Genomic DNA, 26,296 nt, shown 5'->3' with positions numbered 1-26,296 from the left:
ACACATTTAACAAAAAGAACATATAATACCAGAAATCAGATATCGTTTAGTATGACAGCATGAAATCCAAACATTCTGTTTAAAAGTTCTAACTTCAAAAGTTTAAAAGTTATTAAATATTTAGGAAAATATTTATTTCATTAATGCATTGCAAATATATAAAAAAAAAATCTAGATTTAAAGTTCAAATTGCTAATATATAAATCCAGAATTGAAACAAACGGACGCTTGGAAAAATTACACCTAGATAAGCTTCAAACACCTGTTGAACGTTCGTTTATTCATTCCAACCAAGTAAAGATTCAGACCTAACCTAGAAACACATTTTTCCGCTTCTCCTTACGGCCGCTCCCTCCACAAGGCAGTCCGATTTTCAACTTTCAAATTAAACTCATTTAGACGTCGCTGCTTCCTCCGTCGCCGAAAGACAAACAAAACCGATCCCGGAATGCCAGAGTCTGCGTGCTTCCGAGACGAAGGTATTTCCCGATGCTATCATACCGAGAAAGTGGAATTCTTGTTGTGGTGGTTCTTTTTCTTCTTTTTTCACGTTCGTTATAATTCTTTGTGAATGAAAAGCGTTTTCCCTTCGCCTGCGAAGACACCGGTTTTAAGGAAAAGTATTGCACACTTACACATGCACCCAACACGGACACTAGTGCATTCGGAAACTATATCTTTTAGCACGTTCGGTATGCGGAGCGTAAGCGGGAAACACCGGAAAAACATACACCGGTGATAAATGGTAGAGCGTGGTGCGACGAGGTGTTATCTTTTTCCCGCAGCATACTAACGGGCTGCCGCGCTTTGTCAATTTAAGTTTTCCACCGCATCCACAGCGTCCCTCCGCCAGCAACGTGCGATCGTTGCTCTCGTAAGTAAAAACTCTCATTTTCATTCGCCATTTCCCGTTCATTTTCATTACCACCTACCCGTGCCCTCAGTCGCCACTTGTCGACAGGAGGAAAATCACGGCCATCACCTCTGGGGAAAAAAAGCAGTTGACAAGCCGTGCCAACGTAGAAATTATGGAGAAAGAAAACTGCACTCTACTCTAAAGGATTTTCTCGTTCGACGGTGTTACACGTGGAAAACTCCAACGTCCTTGTGGGTTCAAGCGCACGTGGCCCGGTGCTCATTATGTGCTGGAAGACGGTTAAGGAAAATGAAAAATACTACGGCCACAAACACGACGAGAAGGCTTGTTTGTGTGTGCATGGGGGTGTGCGTGTGTCTAGCTTTACTGTGTCAAAAGGCATTTTCCTTCCAGAAGGCACCGTCGGTCGTCTGTTCTTGTACCGAGCACATGGTGGAGGGATGAAATTCATTTTCATTAAGCCACGCTCCGCTGTTGGGGCTCGTACGCCAACGACCGAACGAAAGCGAACGCGGTTGTCATTAGCAATGCGTAAAGACAGACACAGACGGAACGCCAAAGACAGTTGCAAGGACTTCTACGGGGTGGAAGTTGGACGGAGCAGGAAACGGACGGTAAACTTTCCCGCCGTTTTGGTGGCTTTCTTCATTTCCAGCAGGTCTTTCGTAAAGTCGCATCGTCGTCGTCTTCGTCGTCGTTGTCGTCTTTGCCGCGCGTCGGCGAAAAAGTTCTTCGTCGTTTTCCATCGCATCCGGGGCACCGCTAATGAACGGAAAGGGAAAGAATTAAACTTGACCTAGAAAATTATCGTCCTTCGCGTCTTCGCGGATGGCGTGAGTTCGTCTTGCGTCCGCTCTTCGTGCCGGTCGCCTCTCCGGCGAGGGAAAACCGTGGCCGCTCATTATGTATCGCGCGCTCCGTTCTTCATTATGTATGTAAATGTTAGCGTTTGTTTTTCCGCGCGAATTTTCCACACCCAACGCCCCTCATTGTACCGAGAGATTCTTCTGGCTTTCCCCTCCACAGCGATGGCACGTTTTTCCACGTTTTCATGCAGCGGTAGTAAGGTGGAGGCAGTCGGTTGGCGGAATTAGGGAAGTGTTTTAATCAGCTGTTTCTGCCGGCCGGAAAAGTGGGTGACTGAAAGTTTTTCATTCACGAGCGTTTTTCTTGTTTGCTTTTGCTTCGTCAAGGTGTTTCTGCGTTTAAGTTTTCCTGTTTTCAAGGATGTGCTTTAGAGAATGGTGGGCAAAGGTAGACCGAAAAAGATTCAACGAAATCTTGTAGTTTTTCGAATGCTTTAACAACAGTATTTATCCTCAATGTTCTTTTGATCACTGTACCACTTATTTGGTTTCCTCATTTTACTGCGCTTTAAAGGGGTTTAGTTTGTTGTCTCTTTGTTAATAAACTTAAAAATATAATTCATGAAAAACGGTTTTTTACTTTTACTTGAGTTGTAAAAACATGTTGATATCTCTTATTAAGTTTTCTATACTTTCGTTTTTAATTCGTAAAATAAAGACCAAAAAGTTATACTTCCATGAAAATAAGAGAAATGAAAATTAAATTAATTCAATACGAGTTTTTAAATGTGCCTCAATAAAAAGGCTTTTACTGGGCTTGACTTGATTTTATCTGTTTAGGCTACATATTAAAGTAAAATTGCTAAAAGATTTGCAATCAAATTTATCGAACCGTTAAAGGTGAAATTAAATCATTTGTAAAATGAAATAAATTGTTTATCTTTCCGCTGTCTATCAGTTATAGTCTCTAGTGATACATTTTTGGATACTGTTTCTTGAACATTGTCCCATATTCTTTCATTGTATCTTTTTTATAAAATGAAAGATAATTTATCATGACTACAGCAATGGTACGAATTCATTTAAGATTAGTCTCACATTCCTCCGTACCGAGACATATTCCGATGCACGATTATTTGTGGTATTTCATATAATTCATCTTCTGCCAATGCGCTCCATACGATTCGATGTGATATTACGTCGAGTGGCGCTGTCGGTCCTATTGGCGGAAAGCCGGAGCACAAATTGCTCAAAGTAGAAAAAAAGGTCCGTTGAGTATTTCGTGATGCGAGTGCTCCATAATATCCGTTCGATTTGGGTTTCATCTGTGCACATGGCAACATTTTATCAAAGCTAAACCGGAGCCCACGTGCGATCCTTTCTTGTACGTCCGCGGCGGAAAACACGCTTTCCCAGCGTCTTCCTAGTCCCGGCTGCAAGGCCTTATTGCTTCGCTCGTTCGAGTGCGGCGCTTCGAGCTGTTCCCACCATTAGGAGGGAAACGATTCCGTCGAAACTCGGTCCCGCCTGACGTTGGGTCCTTGGGTAGCGACGCGCATCCTTTCCGTTCCCTTCGGCTAGGGTTGTGCCCAAAGGAAGGAGTAGAAAATTGGAATTCTAATATTTGAAAATTTCATCATCCCGCCCGGCGAGCGCCAGCAGGGCCCATCCTTCCGACGCAAACGATTGAACGTGTTTTCCCAGTCGTCCGCGTCGCGAGGAAAATGGAGGAAAGTACACGCTTTCAACTATAAAGGAATTCCGTTTCCAAGCCGTCCTTCGGTTGCGCCGTACTGCTCCAAACGCTGATACGAAGAAATATCAGCAAAATACACCCTTTTCGTTGCGTTTCCCGTACATTTTCCTTTCGCAAAATCCTTGGTTGGGTTCGCTGAGCTTCTTTCGATTTCCACTCACCGCCCAACTCGCTCGTTCCAACGCTGCTGTCGTTCCGCTGTCATCCATCCATCCATCCATCAGTCAACGGCAATGGGGTCGGTGACGCTGGCGGGTAGCAGTATGATTTCCTTTTGTGTCCTGTCAATCCGTCGTCCTCCGCCTCGCATCGACCCACCAACCGGGTGTAGCCTCCGAGCAACGCCAGCAGGGAACAAGACATTTTCGTTACATCTTAACATGTTCCCCCACTTCCCGAACCGGATTCGTCCTCCATCCGGCCCGCGAAAGGACGCACATGCTGCAGTGTCAGGGGATACATCGTGGGATCGGAAAGGATAAAAGGACACCCAATATCAACCAGGAGGAAAGCGAACGTAATGTGGATGCGCAGCGTTAGAATGGGAATCCCAAACAAAACACGAAAAAAACAGCTCAGAATATGGTATCCATACTGGAGTTCTTTTTCTCTCGGATAACCTTCCCGTGCCCACCTTTCCAAGAGCGTGCCCCCTCCGGTCCTCGCCGGAGCGGAAGTGTTTGCTTTTGGACGTTTTTCGTGCCGCTCCTGGGGCTGACATTGGCAAACCGCACGCGCAAGCATATATGAAAAGGTACTTGAAATAATGTACATGAATAAATCATACATCAAATAAGTAGTGTAACTACGGTGATCTGAGCATCGTTCTGCCGACGAGCTTGAGCAGCGCCCGGATCGAGTGAGAAACACTGAGGGGTGGACGAGGCTGACGAAAAAATGGCAATATATTCGATGCGAAAGGATTCGTTGCTAAAGGATTACAACCACTTCTGTTGCCTGCCCCGTCTCTTTGTGCCTCGGAGAAAATCGTTTTCTAAGCCCGCAGAGGAGAAAGTGGAAAATAATCTTTTGGATATACCAACCAAGGTCCATTAGACCAACACACCAGTCTCGTTAGATAATAACCTCATCATTTGATGGCCGCAACAAATACCACGTACTCTACTGGGCAGAAACGGAAAGCTTTGAACTGACCATTACTGAGCTTGATATAATTCCCTATAGAAATTATTGATGCCCGTACATACATAAAGTAACAACTTTCGTAAACCGTAGGGTAAACGTACCCCAAGAGAAGATGAATTTTATCATTACTTTGCTTGGAAAAAAACAATTACAACGAACTCGATTCAAATTAATAAGTCTTACTATTCTTAAAACTTATTACTATTACTTTCCAGAGTCCAAGGCAAAATCAACCCGAACTTCGCAATGTGTATTCAAACTCTGGTTTTATTATATTTTTAGCGAATTCAGCCGTTTTTCAATAATTGATAAAAAAAATTGAAACAAGAGAGTATTTCTATAACTAGTTTTTCTTAAAATTGAAACTAATTGCAATGCTTCAATATTTTACACATGAAAACTGTAATTGTATATTAAAGTTCGAACTAAAAGAAATGAAGTTGTTGTGAAAATATGTAGTTGTTTACGTTTTCTCTCAGTAGAATATTGACCGTTCTATCACATCTAATTTTACGAGCATCATTTTGAAATTATCTTAAAGCTAGCCTTTCATTGTTCAATATTTTCAAAAATTCGAATTCATTTTCGCAAGGGTTGAGTTCCTTTTCGCTTCGCCTAACGCCAAAAATCAATCTATCACTCGGGCCGATGGTCGCCGGGGTGTCAGGACACCATTTTATGTTTATCCACACCAAGCTACGGTTCAGAACGGGGAGGCACTGTGAGAAGAATACGAAACCTCACACATGCTGCACACGCTCCCATGTGTGTCGCACAATCAATCCCATTTCCCCGCAGGGCACGCTATCGATGTGTTGGTTATCGTACACCATACACGGCACGAAGAAGAAGTTTTCCTTCGTACGGCGAAAAACTCCACGAACGCCCTTGCGCCTCCTTGTCACGAGTGGGAAAAAGGGCTGTCTGTTCAATTGTAGAAGAAAAGTCGATTGCGAAAAACTTTCCTTCGTGTGTGCGATGTCGATAGCTTCGCGAAAAAATAATGATGGCACATGTATTCCGCGCCACCTTCCCTACCAACCCCGGGAAAGGTTTTCTTTCGCATATTTCAATAAAATAAAAAAAAAAACATCTACAAATCCTTCAGTTTCATTTGGAACTTCCTCCGTCTCGCTCGTATGTGTGTTTTTATTTTCCGATTCCATTTTGCTCCAGCATACGGGGTGACAAAATCGCACCACAGAAGGGGTCGCACCCCTCACATGTGTTGTATGGGAACGGGTGGTGGTTTGCAAAAAGAAAAGGCAAAAGTCCGCTTCACCCACACTTTTACCACAACCATACACACACACAGGCCGACGATGGGGTGGAAATCGAAGTTCGGGTGGGATATATTTTTTTCCACCTTTCGAGAACCGGCCTTTTCTATATGAGTGAGTTTTCCTTCGAGGGGGAGAATCCTTTTCCAGCACGACAGAAACCCCTGAGAACGAGCAAAACGTGGATGCTAAGCAGTGGAGAAGGAAAAGGAAAGGCGAAATGAGTAACGCCAGGCCGCGCATTACGTTCAGCGTTGAGAAGTGGTTCGGGAAGAAATGAGGGAAAACTCTGGTAAAGAAAGGAGACAGAGTAGAGGAAAATCGAAGGAGAAATCCAACACACGGCACATGTGTTAGGTAGTGTGCGTTTACGAGCGAGTGTACTACTTCTGTCCCAGTTCTTATGTATTTATTTGTGGCTACATAGACTGATTGCCGTGCCTCGTAATCATCATCGTCCTGGTTGCTTCTAGGCCGTCCATGCTCTCCTCGTCGTTTGAGGCTGTTGGTGTAGTGGTGGTGTCCTCGTCCGTCGGTCGTAGTGGAGTTTATGTCTCGTGACAGTTACTTCAACTCGAGTAGCAACGATTCGAAAGAGCCTCTTGAAGGATACCGCAAATTTCCTTCCTAGCGCTGGAGGGAAAAAGAAAAATTATACCGAAGAGAGAGAAAGAGATGAATGAGAATCGGCTATATTCAAATCGCGAGCTTCTGGTGGATGCAAAGGAAGCAAAAGAATTGAACCAGTCCCGAAACTGTTCGCGGCAAGGTATCAGGCTATGAAATATCAAAGAAGTGAACAAGAAACGAACGTAAATCGTTCGCAGGGTTCGTGTGTGTTTGTGTTGGAGTTTCAAAAGGAGAGACACATTTCGTCCTTCAACCGTTCACCAGAGTGGAGAACTGGTCCGTGATGATGGCGGAACGGGGGAGGCACCACGACGCCGCCGCCGACGACGACGAGAATCTCGTTTGCGACAATGTTGGCTCGATGTAGGGAAAATCCATACCATCGCAGTCTGAGGGGACACTTTCGCGCGAACGAAGCAGATATACCGAAACGCCAATGGCGGAGAGAGAGAGTATGAGTAAGGTTCGCAAAAAGAACCGAATGGTGCGGCGGGAGGAAAACCTCACCCCTGCGGCTCCCGACGGAACGCGGTAGGGAAACCCGCGCTAAAGATTCGAGCGGATGGGTGGGTGTTGGGAGGATGCCAGGGCAGCAGCGACTCAAAGGAAGAAATAAAAACCCTGCACGAGGAGTAAAAAAATGGCTTCGAGCAAAGAATGACGCTTTTTGATAGGCAACCAAACCGGGCCACAAAAAGCATCGCGACTTTCATTCGTTTTCCGTACGCCCTTCAAGGCGGATCCGTTGAGTTTTTCCGCGAGTGAGTAGCTAAGTTTTCCTTCAGCTACCGACTGCGCCTAGTCGGGGAGGAAAATGTTAGCAAATTTCCAACCCTTTAGAAATAGCCGAAGTGTGGAACAGTTACCTCAAGAATTTTAGGAATAATTTTGGGTGAACTTTATCATCATTTATAGTGGAATTATCTATGTGTTGATCGCTCAATTGGTGAAAAAATATTCAATTGCACTAGGAACACAGTGTTAAAAATTAAATATCCCAATTAAAGTCAGTTCAAAACTCGCGACGAGCAAAAGACAGAAAAAAAGCCGGCGCAAGCGAAAGCCCGAACCTGTAACCAGCCTCACTCATTTATGAATGAAAATCAGCTGTTCCCGAGTGGACCGGAAAAACACACTCGCCCAGAGGGCACAAGGTAAGACAAGTAGTGGAAAACAGCGCGTGGAAAGAGACGACGAGATACGGCGCTAATTACTATCCCCTTTGACTGTATGAGTGAGACGGTTCGGGCAGGACAATATGAATGAACGGATGGTCAGGATGGGTCGGCCGGTCGGGGATAGTGAAGATGAGTGTTCGATTGTTCGTGTATGTATGCGCGCCCATGTGCCCTAGTGTTGGTTCAGCTGGGAGTGCAGAACTTTCTTTCAGGATCACCCATTTGTCACGTGCGATTTTAGTTTCGGTTGTTTCGCGTTAATGGGACGATTAACTACATGCGCGAGAAAGATTACCTTTTCGATAGTGTGTGTCGGTTGCCATTAACATGAACTAATAAATGCCGGGTGAAGGTTATGCATAAGGAAGTTGACAAAGGCAGTTTTCTTGATAAACAAAATATCTTAACAAGTTTCTACAAGATTTATAATGAGAAAGCTAAGTTTGGTATAGGTAACAATTTGAAAACAAAATATTGACAATTTAGTTGTACTCTATCTTAAACGAATATTAGGAGCACATTTCTCACGGGTAGAAATACTAAACTTTAGATTTTAGGTTTTATAATTTTATCGGTAACAACTGATTGTGTGAGTATAGATTATTGAAATAAGTAGTGTCCTTCTTGATATCCACAAAGAATTCATGTTTCCATTAATGAATGATTTACATAGCATCCATTCTTCTTGCACCTATTATACAAACCAAAAAACAGCCTTACATTAATCACTTAATTATGAACTAGGAAAAAAAGAAAAGAAAATTATGACTTTGTACAATATTTTCGCCTAATTTTCAATCTACATGTTGGATAACGGCTAACATAGGAATAAGCTTGTTGTTTAGTTGAAGCATCTGATCTACAAATAATGGGTGGCTGCTGTGAAAGGAACATTAATGTGAAGGAGGCAAATTCTCTAATCACTTTTAAATGATAGCCGCTTTTATTTAACAGCAACTGTTAACCACCCATTTCACTCATGTGAAACCCAGTTTATCATATTTAAACGCAAAATAAATAATCATTTTCAGGTGTGTAACTAAAATTTCACTTAATGTAGCCAGGCTTGAAATTTATTTCACATCAATTAAATTCGTTTAACAATTTGCTTAAACTTTAAACAAGTTAACAGTACTAAACCATTAAAAATTATTGTTAAACGATATAAACGGCATCGTTTCATGCAATTTAAGTTTCCTCACATGATTACTAATGCTAAATAAATATAGCTCTTGATTTTACAAATAAAATAATTAAGCTAATTAACAAATCTGCACAATTTACACAGGGTTGTTTTTTGATAGTGAAAGTTAATTTGTGAGTCGTGTATCTGGGCACTGAGTTCGGAAACTTTCAGTTAACTGAAATGTAGACGAATTAAAGTTTCCGATGAATGAAAGTCGCTGTCATCTAGTCATCAAAGATTGACGCGATCATGTGCATATTTCAAATTATATGTCCGTTATAATATTTATAATACGTCTTAAGTTATACAAAACCACAAGACTTGTAATATACTTTTACCAAAACCCCTTCGACGGTTGTGTACACCCCTTGATGGTGTAAGTAGCGAAATTTTGCGTTAAACATTTTCTGTTAATTTGTTTGCCAACATGCCCTAGGAAACCGCAGCACTCGACTTCAATTCCGACGTACGCGCGACTTTACCGAAACATAATACGCAAGCATAGAAACAACAAACACTCCCGGCATAAAATATGATTTGCCTCTCGTTCGCGATCACCACAACGCCACCGTTACATGCACCGTCCTCCTCGCCGTGCTGCACTCTCACTTTTAATCGTACAAATTTCACGCACCACTTTCACATGCGCCCATCGAACGACCTCCGGCTTATTTCCCGCATATTAACATGGCTAGGGTTTTTTTTTCTAAATAAAGTTTCTACCCTTCTTTCCCTATGATGAGCAGAGCTATCTCTAGTCGTTGCACAAGGGAACATCGGGATCAGGTAGCGGCAGCAAAAGAAAGACCCCCTGGCAAGGACCATCCCCGACAGTCCCGATCCCAAAAGGATGCAGGCATCCTCTAGCCACCACAAACTCCGAAGCGCGGGAAACACGTGTGATGATTTGTGCGCCGTAAGCCTCACGTGATCGAAGGGCACTGATCTGTCTGAGGCGCGCAAGGCCTGGCGAAGGTCTGGCGAGTTCGACCTGCATACCGAAAGGGGTTAAAATAATAATAAATTACACATGCATAAATTATGTTTGTTCCAACACGGTGGCGGTTGTGCGTTCAATGAAGCGTTCAGCACTACGTTTTCGTTGTTTAATTTCAGTTTCCTTCGTCGAGGCTTCGGGAGGTTCGGGATTGAACCCTTTAGCGCGGGGTTTTCCCCGGACGAAGGAAAAGGAAGCCAATTGAACCTCGTTCGCGTATCGTATTTCGCACTCTTTTGCGTGATCGTTGCGTTTGGTGTATGATTTTTTTTATTTCCTTCGGTGAGTTGCACCGGATCGTCATTATTCAAGACGTATCTTTCGTATGGATGAGTTTGAGTCCTCGAGAGCGCCGGAAAGCCGTTAAACAAAATTACCAAAAAGACGTATGCAGAAGCGTTTCCCTCCAAACAGACTACATATGGACCAGAGGGGAAGGAGCGATGATAGTAAGAGGCGGGGCTGTTACCGGGTGCATATTGCGTTAAACTATGGTTGGCCTCTCCCGTAACATTTGTTTTCAAATCGGCGATTTAAATCGAAAGGCCATCCGCGAGACAAAAGAATGGTTAGAGATATCCTTTTTGTTGTACGGTAGGATTTTCAAACGAAAAATCCTTTGAATGATTGATTTCAATGTCATTAAGATCGCAATTTGTAAAATTTACCATCATCAAACACTTTCCAATCGCACTATACTGTCACCTGGATTAATTGTTACTAATGTGAAAAATACGGCCCAATATTGTGAAACTCTAAACAACCCATCGCATTCCGCTTTATTTTTGTTTCCTTCTTATCGTAAGCATTCAAACAACTCTGCGATTTCATCCGGGACAAACTTCACCAGAACGTCGTAATGTATTCAACATGAAAACGGGAAAGAATAAACTCAAGCCGGAAGTCACCATGATTTTTGTGTTTGTCTGAATAAGTTCTACCGTTGATGGTTTTCAGGTATTTTATTTCTGTCCTCGAGCACGACCGGAGCCTTCACTTGAGAAACACACTCCACTTTTGAAACCCGGGGGCTTCACTTCCGGGGTTTTCCGTTTCGTTCGTGCTCGGCGGCATGGTCGGTATTCAAATTAAAAGCGGTTATTTCAGAGCAATTTACTTTCCCTTTCTCGAATCTGATACGCAACGAATGTGATGGAACGACCGCATGAACAGAAGTTTCCGGAGCATATGGCGCGAGTTGAGCGATGGCATAAGAAGGGCACTGCTCGGTTTTCTTCTTGAAATCCAGATTTAAAGCTTGAATCCTTTTCTTACGCAAATTGAATTTATCACTTTTTAGCATAAAGATTTTTTTATAATTTACGTGTGTTTAATTTACTTTTATTTTTGACGTTGAACTATGCTTCTAAACATACCGTATTTGACACTTCTAATTCCACCTCAGATGCAAATATTGACATCCGTGTCGACGCTTGTTAGAGACCGATTGGATGCTAATGGAATCAATTTAGCGTGCCCAAGCGCTGGGTGGAGCATAATTGCCGCTCCGTCAAAACATCGCACTTAAACCCCGGATTGTATGGCCCGGGGCCATAGTTTTCACTTCACTTTCAAAAACAATCCACGCGTTAGAACGCGCCAACGCCGAGCGTCAAACCAGGGCTGAAATTATCGCTGACAAATTATCTTTTAATTGCCAGCTCCAATCCAATCTGCGAGCGTCAGTTCAGGGTGCGATTTGCGGACGTGTGCTCTGTCCTGTGTCCTCACGTACATTTAGCTATCTCTTCAAGCCGTTTAAAACCACTACGGTTGCCACTAAATCATCGACGGCCGAACACAAGATAGACGGAGCCTACCTAAGACCGGCCCTGTGGCGCGAACGAGAATTGTAATTTAGCTGCTTTGCATTTTAATTGATATTTTGTCCGTTCGCCAATCGATCGGGCGGTTAACGTCGGAAGGGCTTCTGGAGTGGCGCTGGAGTGGTTACAAACATGGGTGCAGTGCGAGTCCTTCACACGATGCAAATCGTACCATTTGGTCAGTTGGGTGTAATTGAAACAAGTAAACATGTTATTAGCACGATTCCTGTGGCAATTGCGATCTGGTACTACTGATCGCGGTCGAAATTAAGTTAACGATCATTTGTATTTTTATTTTGTAAGATGCAAAATGATAACAAACACAGTTTCGTTGATGTCTTATGTTATTTTGAATGGTTTTAATATCAGAATTTTGCTAAAGTTGTACATAAAACATTTAAAGACAAACTTATATTTTCATTACGATTAAGAGCCAGAGCTATTGCTTACTGTGGATATTGATTTAACCATACATATTTCAAGTGCGTTTTCAGAAAAGAAATACATCTCATGCCATAGACAAACCACCAGCGAGGTATAGAGTTCCTATGTTCTTTTCGCTAGCCATAGGAACTTCATACCGTGCTCTTGGATTGATCTGATCCCAACAAAACCACCGGAGACGATACCCTACCCGGCACCCGTACCAAAGGCAACTATCGGTACGTTTTGCCTTAGTTTTGCTCCCTCATACGAACACAACAAAAAAAAAAAAGGATGCCCGACACTCTCATAAAATATACACATTTTTTCTCTACAATACCCTTTTCCACAATCCTGTCCAATAAATCAACTATCAACATCGATGCATCGGGGTATCGGGCTGAATAGCCGGATCCAAATAAAAGTGTTTTTTGAATAATGGCCGGTAAAATAGACACTTTAACCCGTGAAAATACCATACACTCCAATCGCGATCGGCGAAACATCAGATAAGAACATATGTTAAACCACTCAACCCGCTCGGTTCGTGCATAGGCAAATGTCATTAAACGCATATCTAATAAATTTCCCAGGCTCGCATTGTTCCTATGCGGCCCTGTTTTCCTTTTCCGCTACATCCCATCCCTTTGACCCTTTCGTCGAGAGCGTGTTTGTTTTCTGTTTCCCTCCGTTGTTCTAGTTATCTTTCTAACGCCGGTAGAGTTGTAAATTAAATCGGTTGAAAAATGCAAGGTCAGAAAGCGTATTAAAATCCTCGTTGATTAAACTGCCGATCGAAAGGTGTTAACTCATCCGCGACTGATGCGGGTAGGATGTTGTTGGCTGGAAGATAGAAATATTTGGCTCTTCGAAACTGTGAAGCATAGTGAACGGCACCAACGCATTGCCAAATTCATCTTTTCTAGCTCTTATGACTGTTAAATGGTTGAGTGTGTCCTTATTGAATTTTCGCATTTCAGTAACTCCTGACGGTAAACGGTGTCTTAACAAAATTGTCATCCTCTTAGCGTTAATCTATCTCAGTATTTATGTTCGAACTTAAATGACAACTATGTGGCTCAAGTTTTTGAATGATTGTATCTAATTTTTCTTTTAAAATATTTTTGAATTAAGATTCATTAAAATTGTTTGATTGAACGATTAAATAATTTGTTTAGAGCCTGCCACGGATTATCCGCAAAATGTTAGCAAAATCAACAAAACAGTTTAAGCGAACATTAATAGGATTGTTCGAAGGAAAAAAGTTACACAGTTCATAGTATAAATAATATGATAAAAGGTTTTATTAGCCAGGCCAAATCACTCATCAGGTTTTGATTTTAAGATAACAAAACAAATTTCATTTAACTTGTTTCAGATTTCCTTCCGTTTTTAAAATAGTTTAAACATATTTTTCCGTTGTTAAGCCTCTGGGAAAGAAACAAGTTTAGTTGGGAAATGTTTTCTTATAGTTCTATCACAACACCCCTCTTCTTTCATAGTGATTGCATAAACGCTTTTGTTTGACTGACGTATTTGTCATTTTATTTCAGTAATATCGCTTGAACGCATTTCTTTAAATTTATTCTTTTTCCACTTCCTAAATACATTGCACATTTTGAAGAACTTCATTCATAAGTTCGAAGAAAACTTTTCAATAAAAACCGCAAACCGTTTTTCTTCTTCGGTCAGTATTTTCAATTTATGTTGTTTTTTTTTAAACCTGTCAGTGTTCCTGACACTTTACATTTTTTACTTATAAAACACCGACGAATCTAGCATCGGTATGCCAAATGGGTACATCAATTGTTATTACAACTGTCAGACGATGACAGGTCCCGGTCTAGGCGGGATGCAAAATACTACCAAGCGGACCCCAAAGAGCAGCCGGTAGAATCCGGTAGACCCCGTCGCAATCGTATCCTTCAAATTCGAGTGAACCATGACAAACAAATCGAGATGTATGCAAATCTGGTCGGCATTCCACTCAGTTTGTCGCTGCTGCGTGTCGGTTTTCACTTTCGCTATTTCGCCGAACAGATGAAGTTACTCATAGGTCAGCTTTGCGTGCTACATCCTTTTCGTCGCTTATTCTGATGATTCGTACCTTTTTTATTTCTGCTTCCTGTACTGGTTCTCCGATGCTGGTTAAACGAAAAACGAACTCGCGTTCGGTATTGTTATTTAAATTTTGGCGAACACACAAAAAACACGCTAGGTATAGCAATGTAAACTAACTACTAGCGAAACGTGACCAAATGGCACCTCAAATCTCTCGTTCACTCTTATTTGATTCCCGGTTTTCCAGCTTCGTTTTCCCTTCTGATCCTGTTTCTCTTTTCCTCTTGTAAGGATCAAAAGCACATTGCAAAAACAAAACCAACGGAGGGTAAGGAATCATCCAGGGGGACCGGAAATATGCAAATCAGTTCGCTATTATTTCATCTAAACTCAGTTTTGAATCGAGATGTGTTTAGTTTCAGGACCTTCCAAACCGAGCCGAGTTTAGCAACGAAGTGAAAGTGAAGCTGCGAAACGATTTACAACAACTATAACGCGTTGCCGAAAGCGAAAGTGCCGTTTGGGACGAATGCTCAGGAACTCTAATGTGTATATGTATGTGAGCTTAGGGAATCAAGGTACCGCATCCAGAGAGCTGCACAGATTTTCTGATGAGCAAATGGTAAGTGCTGTCATTTGGCTTCGTTGTGTGCCGTTCGCTTGTTGAAAAGGATTAACTGACGCTTTCCCTTTCTCGAGAGTAAGCGTCAAAGCGAGCGTAACATCAGTCAGATGTGTTTTACGATGCTAATAACATTGGCGAACGGTTGGTTTTTTTTACCTTTTATGTAAATTACCTTTCCAGCTGGCTCCAGATTTGCATAAATTTGCAAAAACTTAGCTTGCCATGCAGGAAAAACTGGAACGGATTGACAGGACGAAGTTATTCCTAGAGCTGTATGCCATTTGGAATGGTTAATTGGGCTAGTTTTGGCCGCCACGCATCTAGCGTATGGTATTAAACACAAATGAAATGGTATTTTTGTACATGAAGGACTTTTATTTCGTATCTCATTTTTTTCAAAGCGTTTGGATCAGGGATTGACGAAACACTAACGCCCCGTCAATCATGGTATCAACATGTTGAAGTTTTATTCTTGATTGTTACGTCACTAACACTAGGATAGAGAAATTATTTCAAAATTGACCTGGCCCAAATGGTTTTCAGTGATAATTTTATCATTATTGACAATTGCTCTATAAATCCATAAAAGGATAATTTTTAATATATTTTTTACTAATTTCACTTATTGTTGGCGATTTAGGTTTTTTAGACACCTCTACATCATTGCGCAAGCTCTAATTTAAAGCTCTTATCTAAAGATTTTTGAGTTTTTTTTTATTTTTCTAAATTGTTAAACAAAATCCAGCACTAGCGTATGCGTTAGATATCCATTGCATTAAGCCGTCTTTATAAAATAATTTCAAATTTTTTTAATTACTAATGTCGCCACAGTCCGGATTCGTGACAGCCGAGCGGTAGCGCCGGTTAGAAAATAGACCCAAGAGAGCCGGGGCTTCACCACCTTGACGGCGTGGGTTCGAATCCTAACCGAGACCAGACCCTCCCCTGGCCTTTCACGTACAACAGGGAAACAAGTCTCGTAAGCCCTTAACGGGCAGACATGACTTAAGTGGTCGTTACGCCAAGAAGAAGAAGCAGAATGTCGCCACAGTGTTAAGAAGCTCTATTTTCGTTAACGTTACAGCAATTTCAAAATTTGTTAAATAAATCAAAACGATATTCGTGTAATACTAGTAGTATTTCATGCTATGGACTATTTTCTGCAAGGCAAAAGATGTTTTTCTACCAATCCTTTACATCAACTCCAATGTGTTCTCCGCACTAATGTTTCGATTGCTTTTAACATAACCATAAATTTACTCTATCACCCCGATAAGCCCACATCCACCAAATGAGGCATCAAACCATGTACCAGCCATACTTTTTTACTTTACGTTCAGCAACAGGACATGCAGATAAAAGCGCATTTTACTGCCTCATCGAAAGTTATTGCAGCATAAAAAAAAGTATACATGAAGCGCTACATACATACGGTGCCTCGGTGGGCTAAACTCTGGCCCCAATTATAGCTATTACGGTTTCACCGTCTGAGGGATGATTTTGATAGAATCAATCGAGTGGATAGGGGCCAGGACAAGGGAGCGTACATAAAAGTCACGAACAATTCACGGCAATCGGTTAGGGCTCGTGGGGCTCAACGGAACGAAAAAATAAAGATCACCGAGCGCTCGTTGTCGTCCCAATCTGAAGAGACTCTAAAAAACCCGGTAGGCACTCGGTCGTAAACGTTGCCTATTTGGTAGAAGGCAATTGCGTGCGACTTATCTTTATACTTGTGGAATGTCTTATCGGGGAAGCATGCTGTAGGAGGTTGACGCGAAAAGGGGAGCATCGCTCGAAGTGAAAGAAAGCAGAGGATTCCTTCAGTATCACCTACACGCGGCACTGTGTCGGTGCACGGTCGGTAAAAGGCGTCACCGCGTAGCGTCGTAAGGAATTATTTTACGGCTGTGACATATTCTCATGGCTTTTCCAATTTTCCGAAGTAATGACATTCGATTTTTACGACAACCGCGCTACGCCGCACGCGCCCGAGCGGATTGATGGATGGATGCGGTAAGATAGGATCGACGCAGGCACTCGAATGGATGGCGGAAAGGGGGCACGCTTTTATTCGAATTTCCATCGGCAGCCGGAAAGGGTAACATGCGCAGATCAGCGAAGGGGTTTCTAGTTGTTGGCTGGTTTGCCTCTTTTCCTTGGGCAAAAGCCAATTTTGAATTTGGATCGCAGCAAGAGCCCAAATGCTAACGATGGAGCAATTTTAGCTCACGAAAATCGAGAATAATATATCACTTCAAAGATTCGCCATCCGGCAACGCCCGGAAGCTGCAATCGAACGAGAGCGATGCGGCGAAGGAGGAAGTGGAAACCTCGTAAGTGTCCTCGTACTGTGGGGATAATACGTAGCTGTCTTTTTTCTTTAGCTTGGCGGACGGAAAATGGAATGCAAAGCATAATTTACTTTTCTCGAGCACTAAATTTCAACCAATCAGAATATAATGCCCGACAAATTGTGAAATTATGAACGATTGCAATTTCTGAAAGCCCTCATTTCCGCAACAAACTAAACCACCATCGTTCCACTTCCAGCGAACGCCTGATTGGGTGAATCGAAATTCATTTAAATACTACAGGAAACGAAATATACAACTTTTTTTCCACAATTGAGTTTTGGCACATTTTCAACCAAAATACGTTGTTTTCGGTCGCCAAGTTGCTTTTATCGTTTGCAGTCAACTGGACTCGAAAAAGCCTTGTAAAGTCGAAGCGAGTAGTTTTTCGAAACGAACGATATAGCGATACAACATGTAGAAGAAAATGGTTCTACATCGGTTTACTTAGCATGATGAAAAGTGGTGAAACAGACAGCGAATGGGTGGGTATAAATTCCCCGTTTTGATTAATGGACGCTATTGTTATCGATTCACCCAGAGCGCAATCGATCATTGCATACTGCAGCACAGGAGTTACTTGAATAAAAACAGAGACAGCTTATGCATGGAGCAGATAATTTAATAAAATAAACACAGTATAATACAACAATTTGTACAGCATGATGAATACTTGAAGCATTAAGCATTGTGTTGATCCGAAGAACATAACTACGTTCACCATTCTTTATAATTTTCCAATTATAATATTCTTTGTTACAACCAGATGGCTTGAACATATCCATTAAAATGTATATAAAATACTGTTTTCCTGATAATAAGGCATTGAAACTTAAAGGACCTGTTATCTATTGATTTAGGCAAACGAATTAAAAGAACACTATTTCTTAAACGTAAATATTAGTTTTGATGTTTGAATGTTTTGATTTTAATATAACAGTATTTTTAGCAAATAATTATGATTGTATTATATTCGAACGAGACACCTTATAACGCAATACATTTTCAATGTTTCTAGGTTTTTAATTACTTTCCATGTCCTGTCATTGTCAGAGTTGGATGTACATATCCGTATTTCTACATTAAATGAATAAAAACTGTTTTTAATCTATAAACTTACTTTTGCTGTAAATATAATGTGTCAGACTGCTCGGAGCCTCACACACTTTCGTTTTTATTTGAAACTTATAAATCCTCACGTTGACCCAGTTCCCAACAAAACTCTGGAAAAGAAAATTGAAGTGGATCAAAGGAGAAGATAAAAATATAAGACTCGCTCACCCATTATCGTGACCATCGTCGTCATCATCATTCCAAACAGCTGACGCGTGTTTCGCAATCACACCGGCAACATCGGCCGGCACCGTTGCGGGTGGAAATCATTAAAACGAAAAGCAAACGGGAAACCCGCCAGCGCAGGAAAAACACAAAAATAAAGCGCCACCTTCGGCACCACCGTTGGGCCCCGAAATGACCTTCAAATCTATTATGTAAATGTTGTCTCTCCTGTGCCAAAACTTCGTGGAAAACCGTCAGCCGTCGCTTCCTTCCACGCTCCCAGTGTTTAAATAAGAGAAAAGTGAAATCACGAAATGGTCGTAATTAAATACCAAGAGGTAGGTCATGATCATCAAACCGCCCGACGATGAGAGGGAAACGTTCAACTTTTTAAATGCTTTTTACCGTGTGCAGGGTTTTCTTTTTATTTTTCATTTTTCAACCGGGCGAAGGACGGTTTTTCCGGAACCGACCGAAGGTAGTATTTGTGCAACCGATGCCGGGGCGTTGCTGGGCGCAACGCAAATGGGTGTGCCGCAGTGGGATTGTCTTTCGGTCATACCAACACTACTACACCCGGCCATGCCAGGGCGACGATAAGGATGGAAATGATTTTCCTCTTTCGGAACACCACTTTACTTTCGAATATTTCTTGAGACGTATGATGAAAGGGAGCTATAGAATCGAAAGATCCTTGTGTGCGACTGTTGATGTCATTGTGTAGGCGTACTGGTATTGGTGGTGCTTATGTGGAAGCTGCTTTACGCATAAGTACATACAATTACGACGTGCCCTGCGTGTAGGAATTTTGTTATCTTGTACGTCCTGATGACAATTTGGGAATTTTGTATTTTTGTTATACAGTGTAAGCTCTTTTATTGTTATCATCATCGCGCCTTAGAGCAAGGTGACCTTCGATTGTTTACTTGGTGAGCAGTATATGGCCTGCACATTTCACATTCCCCTTGTGTTTCTTAGTAAATTTAAGGATAATTCTTAATTTAAAATTCTAAAGCTACACTATATAATATATTACTGTAATACATAATCAATTATGTATAAATTAATTGTACCATTGTGGTATTTTGGTGCAGAAAAACATGGTCATTTTTTCCGTTAGTACTTAAGAGAAATTTTTTCTTACAATATCAAATCCTTACCACAAAAAGTACATGAAATATAACATAACTTTTAAATTTCGTTTGTGCTAAATAATAAATAATTGTGGTAGTGATCCTTTGTATTTGTCGATCATTCAAATCCGTTTGTTCCAAAGTAAAGTTTATAGAAAACAGTCATAAATCAATGATGACTGTCAATAACAATACGGCAACGTCCGTAATACCATAATAAATAAAAAAAAATACTTTCGATAAAAAATCTTTCACAATTTATTTGGTTGATGTAATACAACTAGCCAATTTCAATGTATTACTTATAATGTTACTGTTCCTAAAATATTGAACTTGTTTACGCGACCTACAGTAGTAAGAACGTGTTTGACGGTTCGTATGGGTTCGAATCCGAAGCATTTACTGTACTATAGTATAAAGATATAGGATCCTTACAATACCCCCGAACTTTATACAAAACTAATATAAGTTTGTTACGTCCATTTCGTCTAGTTTTAGTTACTCATTGGAACCTTCCGTTGAGTTTTCTATCAAAAAATGATGTTAAAAAAATCTACAATAATTCCGTATGAAACAGGTATGTGGATGGATAGAAATGGGCGGTTATAATGCAAAGAATGACAACAATGAATGCTGCAGAACACATTGGCGAGCCATATTTATTCAACGTAGCATAACGGATAATCATGAGAAAATTTTGTATTGAAAGAATGATTAATATTTGACAAAAACTATAAAAAAATTATAAATCTTCCTGCACAAAATTCAGAACAGTAAGCTAATAAAGTAGAACATATTTAGATTAATTGATAGTACCTTTTAAAATAGCTCTACTCTCTAGATCGCTTTAATTTTCATCCTTTCCTTCCCTACTCATTAAAGTTGTAACCTTGAACCTCCGCCCTAATGAAGCGGCATCGCGTGGAAAGAGAGTGTGAGCAAACCCCGGCCAATGCCATCGGCCAATCGATAATCGACCTACAGAGCCCGACACCGAACCCGAGACCACGACCCATGACCCACGCCACGATACGCCAAGCCACGTCACGCCACGACAACCACTTAGCGTAATGTTTCTAATGAAACCGGAAGCCCTTGCCAAGGCGAGACGTGCCCCAGACGCACGATCCCCCAACATCCCACCCGCTTTGCCACTCGCTCTAATGAGCAAACCCGCGGAAAAACAACCACCCACTTCCCTTGGTCTCCGCGTTCACCATTCTTAAATCGGGCTAAGGAAAAACGTGGATGGTTGGCGAAAAATAAATAAACTCCCCCTCCCATCTGGTACGGCTTGCGGAAAACATCCTTTGCTTGGATTCATTTTCCATTCACCCTGTTTTCAGCTCCTTGCCGCGGGAGGAGGGTTGCCCGGCGGAGCCCAATTTGCATACCGAAATTAATTTCCAACATCAAATAAAATAATCATTGGAACGACGGGGCCGCAGCAACAGGTTGCTTTTCACGTTCGTCGTTCATTCGCACAACCACAACGTTTTCTTCCGAGCTCTCGGCGGAGTCCTAACCAACGACGACGTCGACGACGATGATGATGACGGTGAGGGCGATGACGACGACAACAACGAAGACGACGATGCCGATTACTTCCATTATCGTTGTTCCAAAGTATTTATAAACTCATTTCCCGGCACCTCTCACCTTCGTTACTCCTCTCCTCAGCGGGTTGGGGTTTGGGAAGGGAAAATCAAGGACACATCATCAGAACCATCGTCGCCGACGCGAGTGAAAGTAATCCACCCTTCTCGCCCCAACCTTCCGCCCCGTCGGCCCCTGATGATGCTTCTTGGCGGTGTTTGCTGTTCGGTTCATTCGGTTTTCCCCGCCGACGGTGGTTGTAATGAATATACATAAATTTACATAAAAATTAACCCCAACTCGAAGGGCCGTAACGGGTGGTGAAGGAGAAAAGCGATCCTTTTACAAACTGTTGCGCGTTGAACAATGGTGAAGGCAAGCTTCAAGATGGAATATCTTTGTAGGCGATGGTGCGTTGAACAATGGTGCGTTTGGTAGCAGCTTATGGACGAATAATAAAACGTAGAACGAATGGAGCGGACTATTTTTATTTGTTTCCGAAACTAAGCAATCGTGCAAGTCACATGCTTCAAGGGAAGTTTGGTGCACAACTAGCCATCACTTTGTAGTGCATTTATTCAATGCTTATACTTTGATGATCCTTTTGATGACCTCTGGAGATCACAGGATATGACAATAGTCCAATAATGATCCTTTCATATGTGCCACATTCGCAAGTTCGAGTATTAATCTGTAGAGTTTTGCTCTCCACGTGTTTGCGAACATGGGAAGCTTTTATTCGTAAACTTCAATCCAACATCTTTCTCTCCAGAACTCGAAGCTATCAAACACATTTTGTTTCACTCGTATGCATGGTGCGTAGGACTATTATTTACTCTTTTTTTATTTTGCTCCGTTCTTCACTTCGGACTGCCGCAACGCCAACTCCGCACCACCATTGCCCCATAATCCATGTTAATCGAAACGGAAAGGAAACAAATTGGATGAGGGCTTTCAAAGCCAGGGATTGTGCCCGTTTCGGCCCGTGGCCCTTGGCCGGGGCGCAGAAGGCAACGGTATCCATTTTCGGTGCGTAAAAACCCAGCCACCAACCGGAGCGACGCTGACTGTAATCCGTTTCTCGGGCGTTACGGGGTTGAAGAGAAATCGTACTGAATAGATTTCGAAAACCGTTGGGAAATCAAACACGTTGTGAGAAAACTCTGGTTGGAAATGGTAAAAATATTATTTCCATGCAGGCGAGTTTTAACTTATTTTTTAAATTTTCTGATTTGCGAAACTCTTTCCTTACTAGTTTTGATTTTTCTTTAGTGAAAAATAAGCTTTATCAGAATATGAAACTAACAAGTTTCTCATAAACTATGTTGGTGGTGCTATGATAAAATAAAACAAGAAACCTCGATCGTCAATACTGTAACATTAAAATGATTATAATAGAAAATTGTTATTCTAGGGAGAGTTTTTATGATAATAAAATAAATCAATAGAAAATCCGAAAGAACCAAATGAAAATAAAATAAACCAATCTAAATGGAACAGTGTGGTCGAATAAATTACTGATTTGGTGTGTACAAATAGCGACTAAAGTTGAACGGAATGTTACAAAAATCTAACAGAAAATCCATCACAAACTGAAGACATCGCCTCGACAGCGGGTTGCCTATTTTGCATACTTCCTATAATCCCACCCTCACGCGGGCGCATAACGTCAATGCCTTGCTGTACATAAGCAAATCCCACATGGCTAACACTTGAGCCAAAAGTAACAAAAAGAGGTGAACAAGACCGAAAAAAAGAAACACCCTACACATTAGGTTTCCTCTCCACCAAAACATCGCGTGGGTTTTCCGCCCCAAAAAATCTTCACTACAGGCGTTCCCTGTTTTTTGTTGCTTATGGAAAACAAGTAAGGAAGAATCAAATCGAGAAAGATAGATCGAGCGGGGTAAAGAAAGTGGAGTTATATGGAGTCGTATGTGGCGAAAGCTTATTTAATGCTGCTTACACGTGTACACATCCATCCATTTTCAGCCCGCGGGTTTACTTTTCTCGATGGCAATTTTGATTTTGGCGAGGCAAATAGAAAAAAGGGTTTTGTTGGTTGCATGAAAAATCCCAATGCTTTCCATGCGTCCCGGTCTTGAGACATTTCTTCGTCCATACCATGTCGGCCGGAGGAAGGAGTCCTTCACTATCTGGTCCTTTTTTTTCGATCGTTCATTTCACTGGATGTGTGTTGCTTCCTTTCCATCAACCGTCGAGAAAACTCTTTCGCTATTTTTGGAGAATCCTCGAACGACAACAACCCGTGTGGAAGGGCATACTGGGCATCATGGTGATTTTCCTAGCCCATCAGCGGGCCCGAGCTCCAGCAGGAAGGATGCTGGCACGTAAATCTTTTCCAGCACTCGCATTTCGCGCACCCAGGAATGACATAAGCCGTGGAAAATATATTACCGCCGTATTATTACTCTGTATCGTTCCGGTGGTCGCAAAGCAGGCGCCAGCGTGTTCCTGCTCGTTGAAAGTGTAATAAAACTCCAGCAGATGCGGTGTGCGTGGTCATGGCCGGGGAGGAAAACTCTCTGTTTTTTTTTTTTTTCTATGAGGGACCGAACTCAAGCTGCTCTGTAGAACGTGCGGTATCCTTGGCGATCCTTAGTGTGCGTTCCTCAACCTCGCAGCACTCGAGGATTCGAGTAGCCATGGCAAGGAAATGGCTTGCCTCGAGTTGCAGAATCGCAAACCTTCTTCAATCCGGAGGAAAAGTGTTGCCACGTTGCCGTTTTCGGGTTTTCGGTTGCTGCTTTTCCCACCGCGACGCCTCGATCGTTTGGAAGGGAAAATGATGATGGCTTCTGCAGCGCCCGCAAACCTATCAACGTTTTTTCTCCGGAAAATCCTGCCCAATGGAAAACGGTGGCAGAGGAACGGAACCAAAGCGGCAAGGCGTGGCGGGAACTTCCGGCACACGATAAGCAAAGCTTCCGATTATGACGGGAGAATGTCGGAAAGCCGATGCCAAAGTCTTTAGCGTGGCCACGCGTGGTAAGGGCGTTTGGGAATGGGATTTCTGGGAAAGTCGTGCAAGTGACGCAAAATAAGAGGAAAAATGGGCTGTACTGAAAAATGGTTCGGGCAAGAACCGGCCATAATCGTTTGGGGTTGGTTTTTCAGCAAACTGCGGAGATTCCTTGTGATATATTTATTGATTTTGAATTATGGTGTTCGGACAGTTTTTTTATAAGCCTGTCATGACATAACGTTGCGATTTGTGTTTCAAAAAAATATGTTTGAGAACAACAATATTTCTTTTAAATTAAAATGTAATATGTTAGTGTTGTAATCTTGAGGAAATAACTGAGATACTTTAAAAACGGTTATTACTTTATTTATTGTAGCTTCAACAGGGTATGATTTTATTTTAATTTATCTTATTCTAGGCTTTTTGTTTTGTCTCACTTACGTCAAATGTCTGTTTTTCAGAATATCAAGTATTCTGATATCAAGTACGGATAAACTGTTTGATTAAGTTTGCATATAGAAAAGAACTCAATAAATAATTTTACAATGAGAAGATATATGTCAACTATATCATAGTTCCATATAGATCGTAACAAAAACTTTATAAATCCATTAATAATATGACATGTTTTTATAATTCTTATTTAAGTTGCATCAAAAGGTAGGAATGATGCGCATGAATTTATTACACGACTACCAATTGAAAAAAATAGAAAATGAAGCATCCAGGTTGTAGATTATCCTTTCCACAAACAAATCAAATATTCAATCTTATTGGCTTCCTGTTTAAAACTTAAACGAATCAACTGAAATTTCTAAAGCACGTTTCTCTATAGCAAATAAAGCATTATTTTTAGCGCTTACAACACAACATTCATTAATCAAAACTCCCTGACTTGTCTGTTCTGATTCTTATTGCCCGTCTTCCATGATCAGCCGTTACCGCTAGTCCCAAACCATTACAAAATTTTTGGATACGCATTGAAATGCTGGCCGGATATAAAGACCAACACCAAGTCGAAGAAAGTCCAGCAAATGGCGTATCTTTGCACAATCATCCGGATGACCCACGCCCTTTCCATCGAACGGAGCATAGCTTCTGGGGATTAATCCCCAAAATCCTTTATATACACATGTTCCAATCATGTTGGATAATAAAATGCGCATTACATTGTTGGCTATTGTTATCGTTCTCGTTTTTTACCTTTTATCCTTATTTTTTTGTCCCCGGTCCCGTTTGTCTCTCCCATGTTTCATGCCGGCTAGGCGAAACGAAACCCGGTTGGGCCAGTTGGTTCTTAGGATTTGGTTCCTAGTTGTCTTGTACCCTGCGTCGATTGAAATAAATAACCTGCTTGCCTTTTGTCGTTTGTCACACAGGCTTGATTGAAATTGCTGTTTCCGGTCCGTTGCCCCTTTTACCGGAAAAGAGACCCCGCCAAAGTGTATCTATTTTGTGCCAGTGGCATGTTTTGTTTGATAAATAAGACCTTCTGCTAAGCAAGACGAAGGCTACCTTCCCCCCAAAAGCAACCCATCAAACCAACGGCTGAAGACGGCCGATAGGAAAAACTAATCACATGCGCACATAGAAAAATGCAAACAAGTACACGCGATCCTGCCGTGTCCTTTTACGTGCTGCCGGGAGGCCAACCCTTAACCCCGAGCCCTGGAAAGTTGAAGACGTTGTTGCGAAAGCAGGATTACCGTCAGCCGGACTAATGATGATCGAACGGAAATTGATTGATTTTATTGCTTCTTTGTGTACGTATCGTTTTCTTGTGCTTCTGCCATCAAAAGACACGGAGTTTCACCACAAGGTAGAGATTACAGATTTATTTAGGAACTTGATTTATTGTCATTGCACAGCTTACCCTGGTCAAATCTATGTTTAAAAGCATGATGTTGCAGGTTTTCTAGCCACTATTCAAGGTGTATTTGAGATCCTGCGAGGCATACATTCGAGAAACGTTTAATGCAGATTTTGCTAAACTTATACACAAAGAAAAAAGTCATTCCAATAATGCAGGATTGTATGGGAGGTAAGGAACTAATATGTCAAGATGCGGGAGCCAATCTTCACATTCCATCCACCCGCTGGAGTTCAGAAAAAAATGAACCAACCAGCCTCCTTGCCGTAAACCGTTCTTCATGCCGTA

Source organism: Anopheles coustani, chromosome 2 (genome assembly GCF_943734705.1).
Source record: "Anopheles coustani chromosome 2, idAnoCousDA_361_x.2, whole genome shotgun sequence".
In the NCBI taxonomy this organism is placed as follows: domain Eukaryota; kingdom Metazoa; phylum Arthropoda; class Insecta; order Diptera; family Culicidae; genus Anopheles; species Anopheles coustani.
This window is presented reverse-complemented; position numbering follows the sequence as displayed.